Here is a 26,273-nt window from a genome sequence, read left to right as displayed (position 1 = left end):
TATCTTTGCACTGTACAGCTGCCACAAAACTACACATTTCAGGTCATGGAAGTCAGAGATAATGAGCCTGATTCTGATAAACTGTTGACTCTGTGTGCTTCACGCCAGCAAGGAATTTCATTGCACCCTGGTGTATATGACAATAAACTGATCTAATCTAATCTAGGCCACTCGGCCCGTCGTGTCTGTGCCGGTCAAGCAAGAAGTTTTTCAAGGCTCTTCAGAGACACGTCCCGGGGAGTTGGGAGAAGCGCTGAAAGTTTCTGCACCAGTCAGGTCCCGGCTGCAGACGGCGGGGCGGGGAGCCGAGCCCTCACTCCGTTAGCTGGAAGAGGTTAGAACCCCTGGGTAGGAGGTGCCCCGGGTGGTTTCCATCCCTCTGCAGGCGTTGCTGGGTGATGTGGCTGGCCGGGGGCGGCGCTCCCTTCCCGATCCAGGATGCTTCCAACTGTCCCATCCCAGATCGCTGGGAAAGGACTGCGAGGGGTTGGACCAGGCGACCGCCCACCGTATTTAAGCGCAGCGCCATTGTCAGTGAGGCCAGAGCGTTTCATTCATTACTTGTAAGAGTGGGTCGGCGCGTCCCGTCCCACCGTGGATCCCCTCCTCTGGGACTGCTCCCAGTCGCCACGATGCCTGCGGAAAAGAAGGCAGTTCAAAGCCCACATCTGCAGCGAGGGTTAGCCTGGTGATGCGAAGCCGGTTCTGCTCGCCTTCGCACTTCGAGGTAGGTTTTTTTTTAACGTTCTGTGCATTTCGGATACACGGCGATCGGTTCTGGGGAGCGTGGTGCATCGTACGGCACAGCCGGTGGCTCCGGATCGGTAGCCGCCTTGTCTCACGCTCTCCGCCCGTCCCCAGCCCCACACTACCCGGCGGGGCAATAGTCGTTATCGCTGCAAAGCACAAGTCGTTTGCAACTCTGCTTCGTTCTTTGTTGGTTCCATTCTTTATTGTAGAGACAAATATGTTTTCCCACAATCTGGCATGCAGATTTCACAGCGATTTTTTTGTTGTTGAAAGTCGTTGGCGTTTCATTGAGAAATCAGCCGGTGGGGATGTGCTTCTTCGGGGGGAGGGAGAAAGTTTGTATTAAAAGTTAGAAGCTTTCAAAGGGATGTCTTTATTGGAAGGGGGATGGGCAGGGGCGCTCCTATAAATCAGATTGGAACACTTCAAACCACTTTCTGCACTTTGAGGAACGGTTCAGACCCAGTGCTTGGTGCTTTGACATTGGTTCGGGGTGGAGGAGTCGTTAAATAACACCGCTTTTTTTAAAGAAATGACTTGCTTTCTGCATTGGATGGATTTCTGGGTCGAGGCCAGATTCGTTTGATCTAAACTGATTTGCAACAGCAGCGGTTTCCAAATGTAAAGCGCATGGGCTGGGTTAGACCCCTCAAAGGCTCTGTTTTATGGACTGTTTAACAGACCAGAAACCGTCTGGTGGCCCATATTTTTTTAACGCTTGCTTCCATACTTGAGTCTGTTTTCCCCGAGTCCTCTTTCTCAGGACTGAATGTGTTCAGGGAAGGCTCTCAGCTGCCTCGATGTGTCTTATTAAATCGACTGAGCTGCATATCGTCTCGGGTACCCAGAGGAGTTTTAAAGGTACTTATCCAAATGTTGGCTTTCATTGCATGGATTTCTCCTCGAGGAACTCTGGCTCATTTCCTGATTTGGTCCTCTTACAGTTGGGACCGGCTTGTGTTAATTGGTTGTCAAATCTTGTTGTAGTTACATGAAATTCCTGGACTTTTACCAGGATTTAACAATGATCATGTCAGTTTCCAACGAATGACACAGCCCCTACCGGGACGGCTCTGAAATAAATGCTCTCGACCAATTTGAGATGCAAGTTTTGCTATTTAACGAACGCTCGCCCTGTTGCAAATCTGAGTCTTGTGAAAAAGTTTACCACGAGGAGGGAGCCTCTGGCGGTGCTCCTGCCTCTGAGTCGGGGCCAATGGCGATCGGGGCTCCACTAACTAATTCTGGCCGCCCCGTGCCCGGTGGGAGTGTTCAGACCTCGGCACTGCACGGGTTCCGGAAATCCAGTCAAACCTCCGCTGGTCTCACGGCCATTCCTACTTGGGCTCGTTCATTGTTTGTCAACTTGTGGGGCTTTTCAGGGTAAATAACACTTGAACGCATGTTGCTGGCAGATAGAGCTGCAGCGGGGAAGTATTGCACTATTTGTTGATTTTTCGAGTGAGGTGTTAAGTATCATTCAGATAGCTTTATTGTCACACACGCCAGGTTGCAATGAAGCTCACACGGTAAAAACAAATGCAGCGACGAACACAAAATAACACGCTGGTGCAAAGATTGTTGTGCAATCTCAAGTAGTGCAAAAAATGCTGCAGTGATGATAATGGAAGAGTTAAAAATAAGAGTCTGAGAACGTGGGAAGGGGGTGTGAACGAGGTCATTGGTTCAGAAGGCTGCTAGCAGTGGGGAAGAAGCTAAGGGTTTTTATCCCCCCAAATGTTTTATTTGTAAATAAAGCAGTGCATTCATATGCTACCCTTCCATCTCCGTCACCCCCTGCCAATATCCAGCTCTTGGTGAACCAGTCCTCTGCAGGAGAGCCCTTAGCTCTGGCCTTTCCCCACAGAACGTTCCTCAATACATTGTACAAAAAACCTGCAGATGCTGGAAATCTGAAATTAAAAAAAAGACCCACAATAAATACTCAACAGGTCAGGCAGCATCTGCGGAGACAGAAACAGAGTGAACATTTCCAGGAGATGGCCTTTCATGGGGGGTAAAGCTGGAAACGTGCATGTTATTTTAGTTGCAGGAAAGGGAGACTAGGCGGGGGACAAAGGGAGCGGGCTGCGATTGGGTGCAGACCAAGAGAGACTGAATGACCTACATGGTGGTGGTGCCTGCCGAGAGGGAGGTGAAGACTCGTTCATGGCAGCCGGCCTGTCTGGAGGATGTGTGGGTTGAGAAAGATAAATAACAGCAGAGGAGAGAGAGAAACGCACCGCTGGAACTGTAAGATACAGAACTCAGGAGTGCTATTGGATCAGCTGAAAGACTGATTTTTCTGATATTGCTGAAATCATCATTGATTTGAGTGCCAAGGATTGTACCATGCCTCGATGCAAAGAGAGATGCTTTGAGGGCAACCTGCAGTGGTGCTGAGATAACGAACATGCACAAAGGTTCTGATATCTGGCCATCGCTGAGGGCGATATTGAGACCGACCTGGTGACCAGGTTCCTTCGTGCAATCGGGAGAGAGCGTTAGTGCTGCAATCCTCCTCCTGGATCACCTTGACTCTATGTTCCACCCAGTCCTTGGTGTGTGCCCGGGTTCTCTGAACCACTGTCCCAGCATTGTTATATAGTCAGGTCTGACAGTGGAGGAGAAAAAGGATCGCTTGGACCAGTTGCCAAAGAACATGGCTTCATTTTTGCTGCCATAAATTCTGCAAGTTCAGACTGGTCCCAGATGTCTGCAGACTTGCATGGATCCCACTTACAGGGAGACTGTCTTGTGTGCCTTTATTAACTGGAATTGTCACTCTTATACCAACCACATCCTTCCTTCCGCACTTGGCTAAAGACTCAATACAACACATAAACAAGGCACAGGAGACAAGCCAGCTGTGCCTAACCAAAGATTTGATCAGGAAGCACTCCATTTTCCACCCATTAACTTGGACTATGCTACCGATGTGCCTGTAGAACAGTTATATCCCATTGAAGATTTCCCTCCCTAAACCCTATTTTAGAGATCACACATAAATCGTTGGTGGGTACGCACTTAGAGTACTGTTAGGTCACCCTGTTAGGTCACCCTGTTATAGAAAAGATGTGGTTAAACTGGAAAGAGGGCAGAGAAGATTTATGGATGTTGCCAGGACTAGAGGGCCTGAGTTACAGGGAGAGGATGGCCAGGCTCGGTCTTTGTTCCTTGGAATGTAGGAGAATGAGGGGCGACTTTATAGAAGTGTTTAAAATCATGAGAGGCATAGATAAGGTAGATGATAACAGTCTTTTCCCCAAGGTAGAGGAATCCAAAACCAGGAGGCATAGATTTAGGGTAAGAGGGGAAAGGTTTGAAAGGGACCTGAGGGGCAACTTTTTTTACGCAGAGGGTGGTGAGTATATGGAACGAGCTGTCAGAACAGGTGGGGTTGAGGCAGGTACAATAGTATCATTTAAGGAGCACTTGGATAGGTACATGAAGGGGCAGGGCTTAGAGGGATATGGGCTGGATGCAGGAAATTGGGGCTAGCTGGGTGGGCACTGTGGTCAGTATGGACTCGTTGAGCCGAAGGGCCTGTATCCGTGCTGTATCGCTCTATGACTCCATGACTTCATGTATGTGTATGATATTCAGTCAAGCAACATTGTTCTTACTCCAAATACATCACTTCAAACAATTGCAAATTTTCTGGATTTCCTCACACACCAGCGCTGTCTGTGTGGAGTTTGCATGTTCTCCCTGTGACCGCGTGGGTTCATCTGGGTGCTCAGGTTTCCTCCCACATCCCAAAGATGTGCGTATCGATAGATTAACTGGCCAGTAAAGTTCCCCTGGTGTAATTGGGTGGTGGGAGAATGGGGTGGGGGGAGGCATTAATGGGCTCATGAGAGAATAGGTTAAAAGGAAATAAGAGGTGGACTCAGGCTGCTTTAAGAGCTAGCATAGATCCGATGATCGGAATGGCTTCCATCTCTGTCGTATGGAGGCATGAGAATGATGGGGTACTTTTATATGTTGTCTTTCTCAGTCCAAGACATATTGTTCTATTTACATACTGTCACCACAACGTCAGTTTCCCTGTATACATTTTCTTTGAGCAAGCAGTCCAAAAGTTTCTGTGTTTAAACCCCCTCAGTGCGCAATGGTAAGAAGGCCTTAAACTGGCCTTTCCCCTTGAACCTTTGTGTCAACTGCTTCAACACATCTCTCGGCATGTAATCCTAGACCAGGAAGGTGCCAGTCAGCAGCAGTCGGTCGTGGACACTTCCTGTCGGAAGTCCAGCGAGGTTTGAGCGGACCAGAGGGCATTATCACCAAGTTGATAACGTTGCATCAACAGTTAGTGTTTCATTGTGGGATGAGCGGACTGACCATCATGCCCACCTCAAAGACCGGCACAGCTACCTGTTCGGGTTCTGGATTATGTGCAGACTTTCCATTTAGTTCAGAGTGACGATGGGGGAGGGGTCACGGTTTTCAACAGAAGTGGCAAATTGTTTCAAGAATCCCAAAGACCACGACAGTTCATGGGTCGACGCTGTGAATATTGTTTTTGTACCTTTACTCACTACCCTCGGAGAAAAGTGAGCGGATTTTCAGATCGAATAACGGGCAATCAGATAGAGAAGTTTTGCCGTTCATTTTATACCTTCATATCCTTGGAAAATACTATGGGGAAGGAAGAACTTGCAGTTTGCACAATGCCTTCGCAACCTGGGTGTGTTCCATGGTGCATTGCAGCCACGTCCCACAGCCTGTTTGCCCAGGGTATGGGTAATAAACAGGGATGTGTTATTGATCAGACTGAGTTTTTGGTAATGTTGACTGAGGTGGAATATTGCCAGGACATCAGAAGGAACTCCCAAGCATCTTTAGAATATTTTAGAGGCACAAGAGATACCGGAATCTGGAGCAACACTCACAAATTGCTGGAAGAACCCAGCAGGTCAGGCAGCATCTATGGAGGGAAATAAACAGTCGACGTTTCGGGCCGAGACCCTTCATCAGGACTGGAAAGGAAGAGGGCAGAAGCCAGAATAAAAAAGGAGGGGGAGGAGCACACGCAGTCAGGTGATAGGTGAGAGGGGGAAGGCAGGTTGATGGGGAGGGGGGTGTGAGAAGGAGTGATGTGAGAAGCTGGGTGTGATCGGTGGAAGAGGCAAAGGGCTGAAGAAGAAGGAATCCGGTAGGAGAGGACAGTAGACCATGCAGTAAAGGGAAGGAGGTGGGGACTAGGAGGTGATGGGCAGGCCACGAGGGCGGGAGAGGGGAAAGGAAAGGGGTGAGGGGGCCACAGGAATGAGGGAAAACGAAGGGAGAGAAAGGGGAAACCAGAGGGGACGGGTTACTGGAAGTTACAGAAGTCGATGTTGAGGCTGTCAGGTTGGAGACTACTAAAACGGAAAATGAGGTGTTGCTCTTCCAGCCGGCATCTGGCCTCAACGTGGCGAGGAGGCCATGGATGGACACGTCAGTATGGGAAGTGGAATTGAAGTGGCTGACCGCTGGGAGATCCGATCCTGGCTGTTGTGGCGGACGGAGCGAAGGTGCTCGACGAAGTGGTCACCCGATCCGTGTCGGGTCTCACTGATGTACAGGAGGCCACTCCGGATGCAATAAGTTACACTCTCGGATTCACAGTGAAGAGCTGCCTCACCTGGAAGGATTGTCTAGGGTCCTGAATGTTGGTGAGGGAGGAGGTGTAGCGGTAGGTGTAACACTTTGCAGGGTTAAGTGCCAGGAGGGTGATTGGTGGGGAGGGACGAGTGGACAAGGGAGACGAGGAAAGAGCGATCCCTGCGGAGGGGCGGGGGGAGGTGGGATCCTGTTGGAGGTGGCGGAAGTTGCAGAGGATGTTGTGTTGGGTGCAGAGGCTTGTTGGGTGGTAGGTGAGGACAAGGGGAACCCTGTCTCTGTTATGTCAAGGGGAGGATGGTGTGAGGGCAGATGTATGGGAGATGGGGCTGGGGACTACATTGATGGTGGTGGAAGGGAAACCCACCACCATCTCTGATGTCCTGGAATGGAAAGCCTCATCATGGGAACAGATGCAGTGGAGGAACTGGGAGAAGGGGACAGCATCCTTACAAGTGACAGGGTGAGAAGAGGTGTAGCCAAGGTAACTGTGGGAGTCAGTGGGTTTGTAAAATAAATATGTCGGTGGATAATCTGTCTTTGGAGATGGAGACAGAGAGAGTGAGAAAAGGGAGAGAGGTGTCAGAGATGGACCAAGTAAATTTGAGGACAGGGTGGAAGTTGGAGGCAAAGTTGCTGAATATTTTACGAGGTTAGTTTGGGCTGGGTTTGAAGCCTCAGTATTGCGTAGGTGCCAGGCAGGATTTCGTGCTGGGATGAATCTTTTAACTCGGAGACAAAAGTGGAATGACTGAGCCAGGGCTGAGTGGGTTGTTGTGATGGTCTGCAAGGGAGACCAGTCCAATCTGTGTTGTTTGGCTTCACAAGTGAGCACTAAGACGGCATGCCCAAAACTTCATGATCAAAGGGATGAAAAGAGAGAGCATGGAGAGATCACTCCTGAGATTTGCTTGATGTTAGTGGCTCAGCGATGGTCTTTCCATTATTGTCCTGTAATTTTGGTTTGCCTTTCATGTTAATGTAGCAACTTCAAAGTGGTGAAATATTGATACATATTGTAGGACAAAACCGATCCTAGTACCACAATCAAACATGTCATTCCTTCAACTTAAATTACTTCTACTGGCTGAACTGCAGCCTTGTGATTGGGTCCATTGCCTTCAGAAATGTGGGACTTGTTTGAAATGCTATTAAAAGGATGTCTGCCACATCCAGGCCCCCAGTCTATTTTTTATTCGTTTTTTTTTAACATTCCCAAAGGAAGCCCAAGAATTAAGATGGATGATAATATTTTTGGCCACGTCCTGTACCTTCCATGTCCTCTAAGGCTGATACACCATGACTAATCCGTCCCCTGCATTCCATTTATCCACCTTTTGATCCATAATTCTTGACACAGGCGATCTATCAGTCTCAGTGTTTTGAATGTTCCAATTATGGTACCATCTATTGAAGGGAATTCCAGATTTTTATCATCCGTTAGGCAACATCTGAAGAGTCAACTGCCAATTTTTCACACCTGGTTCATTTTTATGGTGTTAAATTACAGTATTATGAGCTGGAAGCCAATTATGGGGAGGTTTTATTCATGCAGACTCCACTGGCTATGTTGGCATTTGTTGTCCATCCTTAGTTGCCCCTGAACCTTTGGAGGCAACACATTGGGCTCAGAGTCGCATACAGGTCAGACTGGGTAAGGCTGACAGATTTCCTTCACCGACAGATGTCAGTGAACCAGGTGGATTTTAATAAAATCAAATGTGGTTACCATTACCAAAACCAGATTTTTAAAAAAAACTTCCAGATTTATTTATTTGCATGGGTTTAAATTCCCAGCTGCCGAGGTGGGATTTGAACTCTTGTTTCTGGATGAATGGTCCAGAACGCTAACTGCTCTTCCCAAAACTCAGCCTTTGTGTTCCCATAACCCATGAGTATGGTGCAGCGAGTGAAAGCTTGGCATTGGTATTGCTGCTGCTGCAAAAGTGATATAAGAGTGCATCCAAGATGGAACATGGCACATATAGAAACTGCACATTCTTCCAGTCTCTGTGAAGATCAGTGTAGATCAGGAGGGCCTCTAATGGTCTGAACCATGCCCCACAGAATGTGTTTAATTACACTTATCTCACTGATTGATACCAATGTAATGAGTGGGGAAATCACCAGGTTCTCTCATTGGTTAAATGATATAGTGCAGGTTGTGTTACCAGAGCAAGCAGCAAGACTTTGCCAACAAGAGCTTTAGTATCTTTTAAATCCTCTTATGCCAAGTAGACTTGATGAACTAAACTGTAACAGGGTAACAGGCAGACGGGGTTCCAGTCACAACAGCAGACACAATAACATGGAGTCAAAATCAGCTGGGTTGTACTGAGTGGTAATCCTGATTCTTTTGACAGGAAACAACCAGATCAGTTAGTGCGCTGGCTGTCGACCCATATTCAGTCAGATACCCTTTAGTGATGTTTGTAAACCTCTTGTCTTTTGCTCTTATATCCTCAGCTCGTTATCACCCTATCTGACAGACCCTTGCCCACTATTACTCAGACCAGGTGCACTGTTCACATTGATATCTTTGGCTGCAGTTCTCCCGAAGAAAATTTGAGTGGATAAAAGTTGTCGAAGTAGATGCAGTTTGAGGAAGACCCTCATTGCACTTGGGTCACATAAGGATGAGCTTAGGCTTACTGGAGGAGCCTCTGTGCCATCCAATGAGCAGGAATGATACCAATTTGCCTTATGGGAGTATGTAAGACTTCAAGGGCTGGACCAGTTATCAATCAGCTTCTACCCGAGACCACGACCACATGGTGAACGGAGTCGAATGCGTATAAATTTGTCTTCCCGTTATTTTGAAAAAGTTGCTGGATAATATCATGTGATTGTAACAAATTATATTCTCTGGAGTTCTTTTCAGAGAAGCAAAGAAGAACCTCACAGGGTATTTACTTTCTACCTTGTGGCCCTTGTAACTGAGATTTTAAAGAGCTTGGAGCTTTCAGTGTGTCTACTTAAGAAAAATGGTCTCTCTGTGTGCGTGTGTGTATACATCTGCATCTCTCTCAAAATACACAGAGTCTGCTTGGGCACACATGCTCTGCATGCAATAGTTGCACATGTATGTACACATGGCATGCACACTCACCATACATGTATGCATGGACCCCACGACAAACCAGATGCAAACCACATTAATGTCAGTTTTCATAGCAATGTGTGCTATCAATGTTTCCCAGTCAGACAACCATAATGATATGACAAGAGGTGAGACCTGGCTGGAACCCGATGCCCTGCCTTTGGAGATTGGCAGTGTGACCTGCCGGCTCCTCAGGAGTTGCACTTTAAATGGAGAACTTTGGCCTGAGCAGAGGTAGGGGCCCTCTCTTCAGGTGCACTGGCACAGTGGTGGTGTTTACAAGCCAATAGGGTCTTGGTACTGCCCCTTCTGTGACCTTGCATAAGAAAATGGGAGCAGGCATAGGCCACTCGGCCCAGGCCTGCCCCGTTGTTCAGTATGATCATGGCTGACCTGCCCAAAGCTTCATCTCCCCTTCTGCTCCACTTCCCTGATCTTTCTTTCAAAAATTTATCTCCTTCCTCTTCAGATTCCCCCAGTGATCTATAAGCCTTCGGGGCAGAGAATTCCAGAGATTCACCACCCTCTGTGACCATCTTAAATGACCATCCCCTAATTCTGTAACCAAATCCCTTGTTTGAGACTCTGTCAGTAGCGGAAGCAGCTCGACATCTGCCCTGTCGTGTCCCCTCAGGACCTTATACTCCTCATTCTTCTAAGTTCCAAAGAATACATATCCAATTGTAGGATAACTGCAGGCAGTTAGAGAAATTAGATCCATATTTAAAGAAACTTCCTCACCCCAGGAATTGACCTGGTGAATCTCTTTTGGACTTTCTCCAGTGCCAGAGTATCCTCTCCTAAATAGCGGAACAAAACTGTGCACAGTATTCCAGGTGTGACCTCGCCAGTACAATTGTAACAGTATTGCCTGTTTCTAAACCCCAGCCTCCTTGCAGCATAGACCAATGTGCCATTTGTCGTACTGACCACCTGCTGCACCTGCCTGCTGACCTTTTGTGATTCACGGATGAGAACACCTACATCCTTCTGTACTTTGCCCATCTGAGATTGTTCTCCATTTAGATAATAGCCTGCCGTTAGATTCCTCCTTTGAAAAGATATTCCTGCCTGACTCTGCTTGTGCAGTGATGAGTGTGTTCGATGTGGAGATGGTGAATGAGACATTAAACCAAAGGCCTGTAAAGCGTTACTATGTCAAAAAAGATTTTCCTGGTACACTGGCTAGCATTTATCCCTTAATAAACATATCAATGATCTGATCACTGTGCAAAGCTGTTCTTGTAGCCTGGTGTGGACAATTTCACTGTGGTGTTGCCTGCAATGTGACAACAGTTCAAATGTGCCTCACTAGTGGCAAAGATATTGCAAAATTGATTGATAAAATGATTTCTTAATTTATATGCCAGTATTGTGCATAGTTTTGGTTCCCCCTTTAAGAAAGGATTTACTGGCATCGTCGCTGGGCCTTGACGCCAAAATAAAAGTGTCATCGCATGTCAGAGTAGTAGAGCACGGAAACAGGCCCTTTGGCCCACCGTGTCTCAGGTGACCATCAAGAACCTATCTATACTAATTCTATTTATCATGACTTGGTCAGTAGCCTACTCTGCCTTGGCTCATTCAGATGCTTCTCAAATGTTAAGAGTTCCCGCCACCACATTAATTTGGCTCTTCTACCGTTTCAGTGGCTTTGGATTTATGCATGGGCAGTGTGTAGGAGTGATCGGTGTCGGGGAAGGGACACAGTGAAATGTTTCTCTTATTGTTCAGTCAGGAGGCAGAGAAAGAACGATCTGAATACTGAGGCAGTGTGCTGAGAGATCTGACTTAGTTTCAGGGGGGAGTGGATCTGGATTCACTACACTCCCTTGGTAGTTGCATTCAGTGCAGCTTGCATTGAAGGTGATCTCCCAGGGTTGATGGTGTTTGCCATGCTGGGCTATATTACATTTCCAATGCTAAGGCCCCTGCCAGTGTGAGCACAGAGCTTCTCTTGCTTGTTGCAAATAGCCTACAGTCACTCTTCATCTTTACACAGTGGCTCAGTATAGATCTATCCTCATAGCCCCAAATTCCCATTGGATTTGCAGGAGAGGGGAGAGTGGTGTGCTTAATGAACCCTTTATACTACAGCGTCCATTTGCAGACCAGGAGTTTATTCAAAGCAGTGCTGTTATACTGCAGAGTCGAGTTCTGCACATAGATGCTGGAATGCTGGCTATGTTTTTAAGTCAACAATAGAAATATCAATAACTTGCAATCTTACAGAGCCTTTAATGTTGCAAGGTGCCCCATTTCACCTTACAGATTATCAAACAAACTTTGCACCTTCTGTGGCCCAGACTCAATTATGAAAAGTGACCAAAAGTTTGATCAAGGTGATAGGGAGGTGGAGGGGTTTAGGGAGGGAAATCCAGAGCTTGGGGAGCAGGAGGTACAGCTGCCAGTGGTGGAGTGAAAAGGTTCGTGAATGTGTAGAAACCACAGAGAGTGGATGCCTTTATAGCCTGAGTATAGTAGTACCAGAATAGGCATAGAGTGTGTAGGATGGGGAGACTCCAGACCAAAAACAGGAATGAGAATGTTAAAGTTTCATAGACTGGTTGTCCTAGAGGCCCTTTGGCCCAACTTGTCCATGCTGATCATGGTGTCTTCCTCAGCTAGTGCCATTTGCCTGTGTTTGGCCCATATCCCCTTGAACCTTTCCTAGCTATGTACCTGTCCAAATGTCTGAAACCTGATAATAGTACCCACCTCTACCACTTGAAGGAACAAGAGAGGTCTTCACCAACTCAGTAAAAATGATGACCTGGCCTTTGCTGTTTGTGGACAAATTGTGGCTGCATTTCCTTCAATAAAATGGTGACAGCAGTGAGAGCCTTTGGGAGACAACCATTGAGTAAAATGCTGATTAAGCACTTAAGTCACAAGCAAATGAATTATCAAAATACCTTTTGATATAATTTAATCTCTGCCATCCTATATTTTTTCTAGTTCTTCACCTTAGTTCCTCTTTGTTTTTGTTCAAATAGTTTTAGGTCATTCAACTATTGTCCCTGGTTGCCAGAAGATCTTTAGACCAATCCTCCACCCCGATTTCTCCCTCCTTATTCCACTTTTTAAAGCACTTTTCTTCTTCTTCATGCTCCAACTTGTGGCTCTTATTTTTTGGCGGGAGGAGGGATTGTGGGTCTTTTACTCATCTATCCTCTCGTATTCTCTTGGCTCCAGTGGCCATTTTGGTGGTGTTTGGTTGGTTTTGAGACCAGGATTTTATTGGCTAAAAGCTTGGGTTTGCTTGCCGATGGGGAACCAAGAGGGATGTGACCATTAGATATAGGAACAGAATTAGGCCATTTGGCCCATTGGGTCTGCTCCACCATTCAATCATGGCTGATTTTTTTTTCCCCAACCCCATTCTCCTGCCTTCTCCCCGTAACTCTTAACGACCCCCCTTACCAATCAAGAACCTACCAATCTCTGCCTTAAGTACACCTAATGACTTGGCATCCACAGCCCTTCGTGGCAATGAATTCTGCACATTTAGCATCTTCTGGCTGAAGAATTCTTCCTCATCTCAGTTTTAAAGGGACATTCCTTTATTCTGAGGCTGTGCCCTTGGATCCTAGACTCTCATTCTAATGGAAACATCCTCTCCACATCCACCCTATCCAGGCCTTTCAGTATCCGGTTGGTTTCAATCAGATCTCCCCCTCATCCTTTTGAACTCCATGGAATCCAGGCCCAGAGACATCAAACACCCCCCATATGTTAAGCCTTTCATTCAGGGATCATTCTTGTGGTTGCATTGGAGATGTTACCAACTTCCTGGTGTGGCATTTCCATACAATCAGAATATTTAACAGATGAACAGATCCTTTTACTGCAACGTGTCATCATGTTCACTGTGGAAGGCTTAAAGACAGCGATGCCAAATGCTCTTTGCAGCGGAAAGAAGAGCGAGGCATTGGGGAATGTGCAGCAAGGACAAATGCTGGTGGAATTTTCCAAAGTGTGCATTGGATAGTAAAGGATACTACAAATGAGAGTTGTCTTGGTTAAGTTTAGGAGTGGTTAGATCATTGGAGAATTAAGCTGTCCATTTCCATTGCACCAGTATTCTTGTTTCTGTTGCATTACTAACAGATCTGGTTTTCTTCTATACCCCAACATTCCTTTTAGTTGTGTGAATCCTTGGCAAGGCAGTGCTGTATAGTGGAATGTTAGCACAAAGATCATCTTATGTAGCCTGAGAAGCCAGCACTTTCATGCAGTCTTGAATCTGGTGAGAGATTTTTGATTTATTTGCATCCAGAGAAATTCTTGCTTTAACATTTGCCCGAGTAACATCTGTCTGAATTTTATGGCAAGCCATCTTCTCATCTTGCATTTTAGTTTGGAGGGCAAGGAAGTATGGGCTTTTTAAAAAAAACATTCATGAGATTCAATTAACCTTTGCCCATGAGACATGCATTTTCTCTCTTGCAGCTGTGCTTTATTAATAAAGCTCAGTTCCAATCATTCATCGCAGTCACTATGGAAAGATTTACTACAGGTTCAAAGTTTTTCAATTGTAAATTAACAAAATGTTTGTGCTGTTTGAAAATAATTGGCAGAACATTTCCTAAAAGCTCTAACTTCCTGTAATGGATCAAAAGGTAGGCAGCAATCTGCCTCTTTAAAAGTTGTCTGTTCTTCATTACTTACATATTGTATACACTGTGGAGCTAAGAAGAGTTTCTTGTCAATGTTTTATGTAAATTTGACTGCCTGTCAGTGTAGGTGGATTGGAGGGAAAACCAGCACAAGAGTCTCTTGTCATTAATTCCCATCTTACAAGTTATTAATTTGTGAAATGTGATAAATTAGTGGCCTTTTCACCATGATTATGGCTCTATAGGAAATGAGTTTAACTAATATTAAACTAGCTCTTTCTGGCTGGAGGGACATAAATCAAACCAGCCTCCAATTGCCACCAAATGTGGAACATGTGTTTGGGGTGGATGATAGGCAATAAAGTAAATCGTTAGGTTGGCAGAACAAAATGATTCCAAGGCTCATTTTGGGGTAGAGAAGAGGAGGTTCACTTTGCGTCTGCAGGGATTAATTAGTGATTTCACAGGAAGGGAATCCTCCAGGGAAAATAATCACATTGGAATAAATACAGCTCGAGGGAGACAAATCAATCGGAAACTAGAGTTTTGCACTTAGAGCATATTATACAGATATGAGTGGTAATGGACCCCTTACATCGGTACAGTGCGCTTTATGCTCAAAACTTAAGGAACTAAAAATCATTAATATCATGAAAGATGAAGTACCTGAGAAACTAAAGGGACTAAAACCATACAGACTTTCGGGTCCAGGGGATTTGCATCCCAAAGTCCCAACGTGAATGACTGCAGAGTTATTGGGCGAATTAGTGATGCTCTCCTCAAATTCCCTTGATACTGGAACTGTCCCAGAGAACAGAAGGTCGCAAATATAACGTCCAACTCAAGGAAAGAGAGAGTGAGATAAAATGGGGGACTATATATCAGTTAGTCTGTTGTCAAAATGTTGTTAATGGTATATAAACTGGGCTCTTAGAAAATCATAACACGATTCAGGATGAAAATTGTATTTCTAATAATATTTTGAGTATGTAACCATAAGGGTGACAAGGGAAGAATTGGATGTAGCATTTAAAGATTTTCAAAGGGCGTTTGATAAGATAAGACAAGATATCTTTATTAGTCACATGTACATCGAAACACACAGTGAAATACATCTTTTTGCGTAGAGTGTCCTGGGGGCAGCCCACAAGTGTCACCATGTTTCCGGCGCCAACATAGCGTGCACACAACTTCCTAACCTGTACATCTTTGGAATGTGGGAGGAAACCGGAGCACCCGGAGGACACCCATGCAGGCACGGGAAGAACATACAAACTCCTTACAGACAGCGGCCGGAATTGAACCCGGGTTGCTGGCGCTGTAATAGTGTTATGCTAACTGCTACACTACCGTACACAAAAGGTTATTGTCTAAAATATGAGCTCACCTAGCAGGGATAATGTATCATCATGGATAGTGAACAGGTTAAAGGAGAACAAGCAGAGAGTGGCAACAATCCAGTTATTTCAACCTGGGAAGCACACCCCCTCACTAACTGAGTCCTGCACCTCCTGCCCCACCAGTGGAAGAGTCTCTGGTTCTCACATTGGCCTCATCAACCACCTTGGATCCCACAAAACCTGAGGGGAAGCAAGTCATCGTTAACCCCCAAGGACTGCCTGAGAAGAAGAACCCCCAAGGACTGCCTTGGCCCTGAGCTATTCACCCATCATGTTAATGACTTCATTCAAGAACTGTGCGTTGCCGATGATACAAAGCTCAATGGGAAAGTGAGCAGTGAGGAGGACTCATTGTAGCAGAGATATGGATCAGCAAAGGGTAAGGTGGTCAGATTTAGATCACAAAGTAGGAAAGTGTGAGCTTGTGCACTGTGGTATGGAGAATATTTTTGAAACGGTGACAAGACAGTAAACATTGGTGTACAGAGAGATCTGGCTGCACTAGTTTCTGAAACGCAGGAAGCAAGGGTGTAGGTGCAACAAGCAATTAGGAAGGCAAGGTTCAACACTGGACCTGTTGTGAGTCTAAGGAAGTACGTCTCAGATTGGACAGGGCTTTGGTGAAGTCTTGCATGTGCATTTTTATTTCCAATCTAAAGGAAATACTTCCAGTCAGTACAACCTGTATTATATCGATTCCTGGGATGAGGATGTTGTGCCCATTAGGCGAGATTGGATAATCTTGTCCCTTATTCACTGACGTTTTGAAGAATCTGGGTTGATTACACTGATACCTAGCTCTGAGAGGGGAGATACTGTGACGCTTTCCCCTTCCTTTATGGGCATAGTCTTGAGAGAAAGGTCTGGCCATTTAAGATTGAGGTGAAGAGAAATTTCTTCATGCAGAGGGTTGCAACTCTTTGGAATTCTCCACTCTGTTTGGAAGGTTAGGATGTGCAACATTTGCCTTGATTTTAAGAATGGAGAATAGATAGATCCTGACATCAATTGGCCAACTGGAGCATAACACACCAGCTAACACGATGTGCCCAGCATTTGGCTGGAGGATGGAGCCATCCTCATCTTTTGCCTTCAGAATGAGTGTACAGATTCTTGGGCAGTGCTGGCTGTCCCGTGAAGGTCCTGCTAACTGTTCCACTTGGGAACATGGATATTTTTATTCATGCATGGACTGAATCATTGCAGGCATGGCTTAAACAGTCAGTTCCTACTTGTCCTTGAGTAGGTTGTGGTGAGCTGTTGTCTTTAATTGTTATGGTTTGTTTAGAAATGTACTTCCAGGGAGTATTGTGTGAGCAGTTTCGGCATTTGGACCCAGCAACAATAACACAGCAGGAGAGTGTGTGATGTAGTGGATCTTGCAGCCAGAGAATTTCCATGCCCCTGTTGCCCATGCTGTTCTAAGTGGCAGAAGTTGTGGGCTTTGGAGGTGCTTTCAAAGAAGCTTGATGATTTCCCCCAGTGCATTTTAAATGTGCTACATACTGCAGCCATGGTGGTGAAGAGGGGGAATGATTAGAATGGAGTTTAGCTGCCAGTTACTGAGGCTGCTTTGTCCTGGATAGTGTTGAATTTCTACAGTGTTGATGGAACTCCACTCCTCCAGGCAAGTATTCCATCACTGTAGTGGCTTGTGTAGATGGTGGAAGGTCTTTAAAGAGTTAGAAGTGAGAGACTCTCAGCAGAATACCCAGCCTCTGACCTGTGTTTGTAGCTCCAGTAGTGTGACAGTCTAGTTAAATTTCTGGTCAGTAATATCATCCAGGATGCTGGTGTTGGGTGACACTGACTTGCAGTTGGAGGTGATCAGCCTTGTTGGAGAGGGTCATTACTAGAACTTCTGTGTTGTGAATGCCACTTGGTATTGATGAGTAACCGTAGCAACTCATTTAGGACAGTGAGTGGAGGAAAGCTATCTTGGAACATTTATAGGGCCAAAGGAGGGGACAGTGATAGACACCTGATCTTGACCCCCTTTGGTGACCTCTAAACTCTGCTGCTGTTCAGCACTGTCTCAACACCAGCTCTCTCATCTCTACCCCCGTGTTCAACATCCAGCACTGGTTGAGCAGAAATTTCTGCACTGAAGTAATATGGAGAAGGCTGAGGCCATTGTCTTGAGTCCCAGCCACACAGTGATCCCCAATGACTGCCTCCCTGCCTTGACCTCAACCATGTGACACTAAAACCCTCACCCATCCCCTCAACCATCCCAGGTAGGTGTTGACAGATTTCTTGTCTTTCACACTTCATAAGTCTATGCTGATGGAAAACTTTTCTGCCTGCTTCTTAACTCTTTCCATCACCCCTGTGTCCAGTGATCGGTACAGGGCCTCTGGTGAGTACTGCCTTGATTTTAAAACTCTCATCTGTTTTCAAGCTCTTGCATCTGGACCATACTCAAGTCCTACAGTCCTGTGACAGATGAGTGCTTCTCCGATCCTGGGCTCCTGCCTATCTCTGATGCCCCAAGTCCCTTCCTAAACTTAACCACCTTTCTCTTCTCTTTTAAGGAGCTGCTTCTGACCTACCCCTTGGACCAAGCCCATCACTCTCTGTGTTGTTTGGGGTTGAATTTTGTTCTGTGATGTCTCACTGCATTAAAGGTGCTATATAAATGCAAGTTGTTTTTGATGCCAATCATATAGTCCTCTCATGATCTTGGGATGTCCCACAACATTTTACATTTTAAAGTGTGGCTTCTGGTATAATGTAGGAAATGCAGCAGCCAATTTGCACAAAGCAATATCCCACAAACTACAATATGATAATAACCAGATCATCTTTTTTTTTACACATTGGTTGAAAGATGGATGTTAGTCTGTACAGCAGGAGAGTAGTCCTCCTCCTCCCCCACTCCCCTGCATAATGCCCCAGGATCTTCTATGTCCCACTGAGCTTTTACTTAATTTCTCATGAATGATTGCTTCTCGGACAGTGTCACTCTCATACTGTGGGAAGCAGGTGCCTAGATGATGTGTTGGAATTTGGAAGAGTTATGAACCCACCACCTTCTTGTTCAGGGAGGGTGCTGACAGAGAGATACTAAATTACACAAGACTAAGCCTGTAAATCGAAAACTGCAGTGTGGTATTACACTGGCGTTCCCTGCATGTGGTGCAGAATTGGTTACAGTTAGAATTGGATTGAATCTTCTCAGGGATAATTCCGTGTCTTTATTCAATCCTTTAACAAGAGCTTGTGCACAACATTCTCAAAGGTCACTGAGCTTCCTTAGGTCACTGAGGGAGGGGAGAAATTTAAGTTCAGTAGCTGATGAGCATCGAGGATTCTTGAGTTCTGGACTGATTAGCTACAGTGTGAAGCTCTCTCTGTGCTGCCTGGAGTAATAGTTGTCGAGTCACCCAGCGCGGAAGCAGGCTCTTTGGCCCACTATGTCTGTGCCAATCATCAAACACCCAAATATACTAATTATCTCTATATTAGAATGTATGTATGAATCAACAGAAGACTCGAGCTGCAGTCAACAACCTGCCTAACTTTCCTTTACCCTCGGTGAAATGGATGGGAGTCAAGACCATGATATTGCACAGTCCTTCTGCATGTATTTTCATCTGTTGTGTTCCATCCAAACAATTGTAGTGACTGACTTGGGGAGAAAATAGTAAGTTCTTACTTGTTATTTGATTATTGAATAACAGCCCCTCTGTCCCTCCTGAATGTTGAAATGAGGTTTCTGCTTGACTGGTTCCTCTTTCACCCTTTTCCCAGATAACTTTGCTTCACGCTGGTTTTGCTTCCAGCTGTCTTTGTGACGTTTGGTGCTCGGTTGGTCCAGAGTCCAAGATTTCCTTGTTTCTTTCCATTCTTCAAACAAGGAAAGAAAATGTTTGCATTTCTGTAGCAGCTGTTTCATCCTCAGGACTTCACAACCTACTTTACAAGCTGTGGTTTAACTTGTATATAATCTCGCTGATGTTGTGTAGGAACCAACTGCCTGTATTCATTCTGAGGAAATGGCCATTTATTACCCCGTGGAACTTTCCTTCAACAGCTGAATGTCTTGCTGGGCCAAGTAATGGGGAAGCATTCCCTCGTGGACATCAACAAAGTTGTACTGGCAAGGCTCACCAGCAGCAGATGAATGTAAATCAGAGTACCTATTTCTGTTCTTCTTGGGTGAGGGAGGAGTGTTGGCCAGGCCACTGCTAGGACTCCATGTTGCTTGTCTACCAGTGCCCATGCAGCAATTGCAAATGTCACCACCTCATTTGTATGGCTTTCTTAAACCAATATCACCAGTCCAGTCTTGGTTCAAACCCATTTTCCAGGATAGCTGCCAAGCCCCTGAGTCCCGCTGGGCCTGTTGAAATGTTGGGTGCTGAGCTGACCCATTCATTGGCTGGCTTTGGAGGTGGGTGGGTCCCTAATAAGTTGCTGACTTGTGAAAGAACCCCCTGTATTCTTATAACATTTTTAAGGATATCCAAAATGCTTTCCAGCCCATGGAGTAACTCTGAAGTGTAGACACTGTTCAAGGGAACATGCTAGCCAATCCATGCACAGGAAGCTCCCAAAAACATTCCTGAATTAATGATGAGATATTTGTGCTGGTTCAGGGATTCAGATTTGGCCTGGAAACCAGGGAGAATTCTCTCATTCTTCTTCAAGTGATTCAGTCGGGTTGTAACGAAGTGCGCTCCTTCCCCGTCCTCTTGCACCGTGTCGATCCTCTATTGATAGTTAATTGCTGCTGTCCATTTGCTAAAGGTGCCTGATTCAATTTGGAATCGTTAAAGTCAAAGTCGAGTTTATTGTCATCTGCACAAGTCCATGTGTGCACAGGTGCAACGAAAAACTTACTTGCAGCAACATCACAGACACATAGCATCAGATAAGCAGCATTCACAAGAAAAACATAGATTAAACATAAATTATACACAACTTTTACAAGAAAATACAATTCGAACAAAAAACATAGAACGTTTTAGTGCCAAGTGGTCAGAGTGTTGCTAAACTGTAGTGATTAGGGGTGTGCTGGTTGGTTCAAGAACCGAATGGTTGTAGCTGTTCTTGAACCTGGTGGTGTGGGACTTCGGGCTTCTGTACCTCCTACTCGATGGTAGCTGCGAGAAGATGGCATGGCCCGGGTGGTGGGGATCCTTGGACCTTGCCGCCTTGAGGCAGCGCCTCCTGTAGATACACTCAGTGGTGGGGAGGGATGTGCCCGTGATGTATTGGGCAGAGTCCACTACTCTCTGCAGCTTCTTGCGTTCCTGTACATTTGAATTGCCGTACCAGACCATGATGTAACCAGTCTCGTATGGGTTGTAACCAAACCTGTATGTTGGGCATACGGAAGCCTAGCGATTTAAGTTTTAAGACTCGCAGCCTGAAATCTGGACCGGTGATCCAGGGATGTGAATATGAATCCACCATCCAAACGTAAATTAAATTAATGAAATAAATCCAGGTTTGCAAAAATCTGGCCATGAAACTACTGGATGATTATTAAAGTTTCTCTGGTTCACCCGTGTTGTTCAGGGCAGACAATCTGCCAGCCCTGCCCAATCTAGACTATGTATGACTCCAGACCTCAAATGTGATTTTAAGTTAATGGGTTCCTCTGTTCAGAGGCAGTTACGGGTGGGTAATGAGAGATGGCATTGCCAGCTATTCACAACCTATAACCACATTTTCTTAACGTTCATTATTTTTCTTGGGATATGGGGTTTGCAGCCAAGGTCAGTATTTATTGTCCATCTTTAATTGCCCTTAAGGAGATGCTCAGTTACCACCTTCAACCTTTGCAGTTCTTCTGCTGAAGGTAACTGCACGGTGCCATTGGGGAGGGAGTTCCTAGATTTCTCATATTTTCTTATGGCATAGAAGAAGGTCATTTGGCCCATCGAGTTCATACTGGCACTCAGAGCATTCTAATTAGTCCCTTTCTGCTGCTATTTCCCTGTAACCTGTTCTGTCTCACATGCCCATTAACTCCCCACACCATGCCTCCAATTCTCCTGCCACACATACATAGTAGATGTAACTCACAGCGACCAATTTACCTACTGACCTGTACATAACTGGAATGTGGGAGGAAACCAGAGCACCCGGAGGAAACCCACCGGTCTCAGGGAGAATGTACAAACTCCACACAAACAGCACTGGAAGTCCTGATTTACCCAGGGTCACTGGAGCCCTGAGACAGCGGCTCTACTAGCTGCACCACTGAGCTGCCATTGGAACCAGCAAGGAATGGGGATCTATTTCCAAGTCAGGATGGTGTGCTATTTAGAGGGGAACCTGCAGGTGGTGGTGTTCCTATGTACCTGCTGTGGGGCCTAGGGCACTGCTCCTGAAGTGAAGTTCCAGATGATGACTGACTGCCAACAACCATCTTCCTTTGTACAAAAGGTGACTCCAATCATTGAAGTGTTTTTCCCCTTGATTACCATGGACCTCAGTTTTCCCAGGTCTCCTTGATTCCATACACAGTCAAATGCTGCTTCATTGTCAAAGGTAGTCTCTCAACACACCTCCCTGGAATTCAGGTCTTTGGCTTGCATTTGGACCAGGGCTACGATGAGCTCTGGAGCCAGGTAGTCCTGGTGAAGTCCAAATAGTTGGTGAGTAAGTGCACCATTCAAGAGACATTTTATCACTTGGCTGATGGTTGAGAGTTTACTGTTTGGGTGGTAATTAGTTGATTGAATATATCCTTTTTGTAAATGGAATGTATCTGGGCAAGTTTACACATTGTTAGGTAGATTCCAGGGTTGTAACTGTGCTGGAACAGCTTGGTCGAGGTGTATCTAGCTCTGGAGTGCAGGTCTGTGCTGTAATACGGCCAGGATGCTGTCTGGTCTTATTGTCTTTGCTATATTCTGTATTCTCAGCCACTTTTTGATATCATTTCTTAACTTGGCCTTGGACTGACCTCTGTGATGGTGGAGATCTCAGAAGGAAGACGAGATGGATCATTTATTCAAAACTTCTGACTGAACATGGTTATGATCACTCAGATCTTGTCTCAACATGCTGGACCCTACCGTCATCCATGATGATAATGTTCTTTGAGCATCCATGAAGTTGCAGATTGTGGTGTTGTACACTCATTTAGCTGCTGGTGGTCTCTAGTGCCAAGGCAGTCCAGTTTTGAGCTGCCGGGCCAGTCTTGAATTTATTCCAGTTAGCATGGTTGTCACCTTACATAATGTAATGGAGGCTGTCTTCAGTGTGAAGTCAGGGTTTTGTCTCTGTAAGGACAGTGTGCTGGTCACTCTATCAATGGACAAATGTATGTGTAACTGGTAGACTGGTGAGGACTACGATGAATAGCGTTGTAGCAGTCACTGAAAATGTGTGAACTTGCTGAGGTTACCAGAGGCCTAGTGGGCCACTGCATTGCCCAAAGGGGTTAACATTTCCGGCATATCTTCAAACCATTTGGAACAGTCTCCCAGGAGAGACTGTAGCTGCCATTTCTGGAATATTGTTCCAGAGTCGTTCTGCAGTGCTGGGAGCCAACACCAGCAGATACAATCACATCATTATCCACTTCCAACACACACCTTCTCCTCCATACAATCTGAGGCTAATGCTCAGGTAGTTTTAACTGGCTGGTTTTTCTCCTCTTTAATTTGCGAACCTTGATCGTAGGACCAAATTGGTGTCTGGGCTGTGATTAGTCTGAACATTGGGCCTTCCTTTATCACCCTGGGTTGTGCTTTTACCCGTGTTGCAGTGGCTTCTTCTACCAATCCCTCCCGTCCCATCTACTGAGGCAAACCATGTGGACCTACGTATCATTTAACATGTGTGGTCCTCAATGTTTGGCTAATTCTTGGGCTGTGGATAATTGGATAACTTTTGGACCTCTAGATAATGCTTACTCTTCAAGTAAAGAACAACACAAACAAGGGAATCCTTGTTCCTCTACAGAGGAAGGCGTCAGTTGTGCACATCGAGTACCATCCTTGCCTCTGGTTTGTTGGTTCAAGTTTCACCCCACAGATTTGAGCAAATGTTTTCGATTGGGACTCCAAAGAAAATGCTGTCTTCCAGGTGATTAAACTGAGGTGCCCTCTGCTCTGAGAAGGATGTAAAAGATCCTTCAGCTCTCTTTCAGGGAAGAGCAAATCAGTCTCTCTGATGCCCTGGCCAAAATATGTCCTTCAGACGCAGACTACCAGGTTATTTATCTCACTGCTGTCTGTGGCACATAACTGTGCAGAATTTCAGTGGTGTTTCCTACACTACAGCCATTGACTAAGGACTTATGGATGTCCTGAGGTTATGAAGGATGTTGTATAAATTCATTTTTCCCTAATGGTGCACTGATATTGCATTAATAACTGTGATTTAAAATTCGTAATTGAAACTCGTGCTAGTGGTGGAACATTGACAAAAAGTATGCATAATGCACTGGCAGCTGTGGCTATTCTCTATAATAACTTGTTTCTGCCACTGTTTATAGAGTTGGGGTCATACTGGTCTGGCTAAACCAAACATACATAACAGATATTGCAACATAGGCTGCTTGTACTCCCTTCAGCCAGCATCTTGCTACACTTGATCAAGGGATGTGTGTCGCCAATTAAAATGTTTCACCGTCTCTAGTGAATGAATGGGGCTTTATTAATGCTTGGCTGTGCAGTGTGGAAGTCCAAGACTGACTTATTGTATGGTACTGGAAAGATATGTTTACTGCCTCTCGGTGGTGCTTCTCGATGACTCAGTGGGTAACATTCTTGCCTCTGAGTCAGAAGGTAGTGGGTTCGATTCTTATTGCAGAGATTTCGAGCAAAATATCCACACTGGACTTTAATGTTGTACTGGAATTCTGTTGGGAGTGCTGTTTTTTGGATAAGATATTAAAGTAAGACTTGAAGAACAGGAGTGTTTCCCCAACTCTCCTGTGTCCTGGGTACAATAAATATTATTAATAAGTGGCAACGTCTCAAAAGTTCATGGGACACTCTGAGGTTGTGAAAGAAACTATCGAAATGTATTCAACACAATCCAAGCACAGTAAATGGGCAAAAATACTGCAGATGCTGGAAATCTGAAATTAGAAAGAGAAAATGCTGAAAAATCCCAGCAGATCAGGCAGCATCTGCAGGGAGAAGAACAGTTGTTTTCATGTCTGGCACCCTTGTCAGAACTGAGAAAGAATTTCTCTGTTCTGATGAAGGGTCCCAGATCTGAAACGTTAATGGCTTAATTTTCCGCAGACACTTGGGATAGTGCAGTTCCCAATCTTGCAAAGACTGAAGAATTGTAAGCTCTACAGCCTTTTGTTTGCTCTGTTTGAGGCAGTTGCTATGGCCCTGATACAAGTCTGCCCACCTGAGACTTCCGGGCGCCCACTGTATTACCACAGCTGACTACAGTGCCCGCACTTTCCACCCTCGCTCGCTTTGCTAAAATGCTGGTTTGCAGCGCAGGTAGAAACTATGATCTCGGACAAAGTCAACGCTTACAGGGCAAGTGAGGAGTAGATCGTAAAAACCACTGGCATGGAATCACTGGTTGATAAAACAATGAAACTTTCTGCTGACATTTTCCTTCCATCCCAGTCTGTGGATTCATGTTCCACCCGAACAATGATGATGCTTGAAGTTTGCTCCTGTGGTCGGCAGCCTCCCCATGAGCAACCCTAAATAATCTGGTATCATCCCAGACTGGACTCATAGATCCACCCAACCCGTCCATGCTGACCAAGATGCCCATCTAAGCTCACCTTATTTGCCTGTGTTTGGCCCATTTCCCTCTAAACCTTTCCTATCCATGTACCTCTCCAATTACTTTTTTAAATGTTGTTAATATACCTGCCTCAACCACTTCCTCTGGCAGCTCATTCCTCTGGGTGAAAAAATTGCCCCTTTGGTTCCTATTAAATCTCCCCCTTCTCACCTTCAATTTATGGCCTCTAGTTCTTGAACCCCCAACCCTGGGAAAAAGACTGGGCATATTCACACTCTCTATGCCCCTCACGTTTTTATACACCTCTGTAACACCCCTCATTCTCCTGCACTAAAACGAAAGAAGTCACCACTTGCTCAACCGCTCTCCATAACTCAGTCCCACCAGTCCCGGCAACTCCTTGGAAATCTCCTCTGCACTCTTTCCAGCTTCATGGCATCTTTCCTGTAGCAGGGCGACCAAAACTGAACACAATATTCCAAATGTGGCCTCACCGACATCTTGTCCAACTGTAACATAACTTCCCAACTTCTATACTCATTGCCCTGACTGACCATCTAAAGCCAGCTAACAGGTAAAGACAAGGCTAAACCTGCTGGGAGTGATGGATCGAGTGGGCACACTCTGTATCACAGCACTGGCACTGGTGCGCTCTGCTGTGAATTACAACCCTGTCTTGTGTCCCTGCAGCCTGTACCTACTAAATACTGAAAGGCCTGGATAGAGTGGACGTGGGGAGGATGTTTCCATCAGTAGGAGAGTCTGGGATCCGAGGGCACGGCCTCAGAATAAAGGGATTTCCCTTTAAAATTGAGATGAGGAGGAATTTCTTCAACCAGAGGGTGGTGAATCTGTGGAATTCGTTTCCACAGTGCACTTTGGAGGCAAAGTCTTTCTGTGTATTTAAGGCAGAGATGGGTTCTTGATTGGTAAGGGGGTTAAGGGTTGCAGGGAGAAGGTGTGAAAATGGGGTTGAAAAAAAATCAGCCATGATTGAATGGTGGAGCAGACTTGATGGGCCGAATGGCCTGATTTTGCTCCTATACCTTGTGGTCAGTCACCACACAGTGACACTATGCAGGTGGTGACAGGGACCTTTTAAACTCA

The 26,273-nt window shown here is 45.6% G+C and overlaps 1 protein-coding gene across 1 annotated transcript in view; it reads left to right on the top strand.

The window, feature by feature from the left end:
- Nucleotides 1-578: 578 nt before the first annotated feature.
- The window catches only part of chst3a (carbohydrate (chondroitin 6) sulfotransferase 3a), a 74,386-nt gene continuing 48,691 nt past the window's right edge, over nt 579-26,273 (top strand). Inside the window, exon 1 of the mRNA XM_052041572.1 lies at nt 579-727. The gene's annotated coding sequence lies outside the window, so the exon portion shown is untranslated. The remainder of the gene's footprint in view (nt 728-26,273) is intronic.

The sequence above is a fragment of the Pristis pectinata genome, chromosome 30 (genome assembly GCF_009764475.1).
Source record: "Pristis pectinata isolate sPriPec2 chromosome 30, sPriPec2.1.pri, whole genome shotgun sequence".
Classification (NCBI taxonomy): Eukaryota; Metazoa; Chordata; class Chondrichthyes; order Rhinopristiformes; family Pristidae; genus Pristis; species Pristis pectinata.
This window is presented reverse-complemented; position numbering and strand designations above follow the sequence as displayed.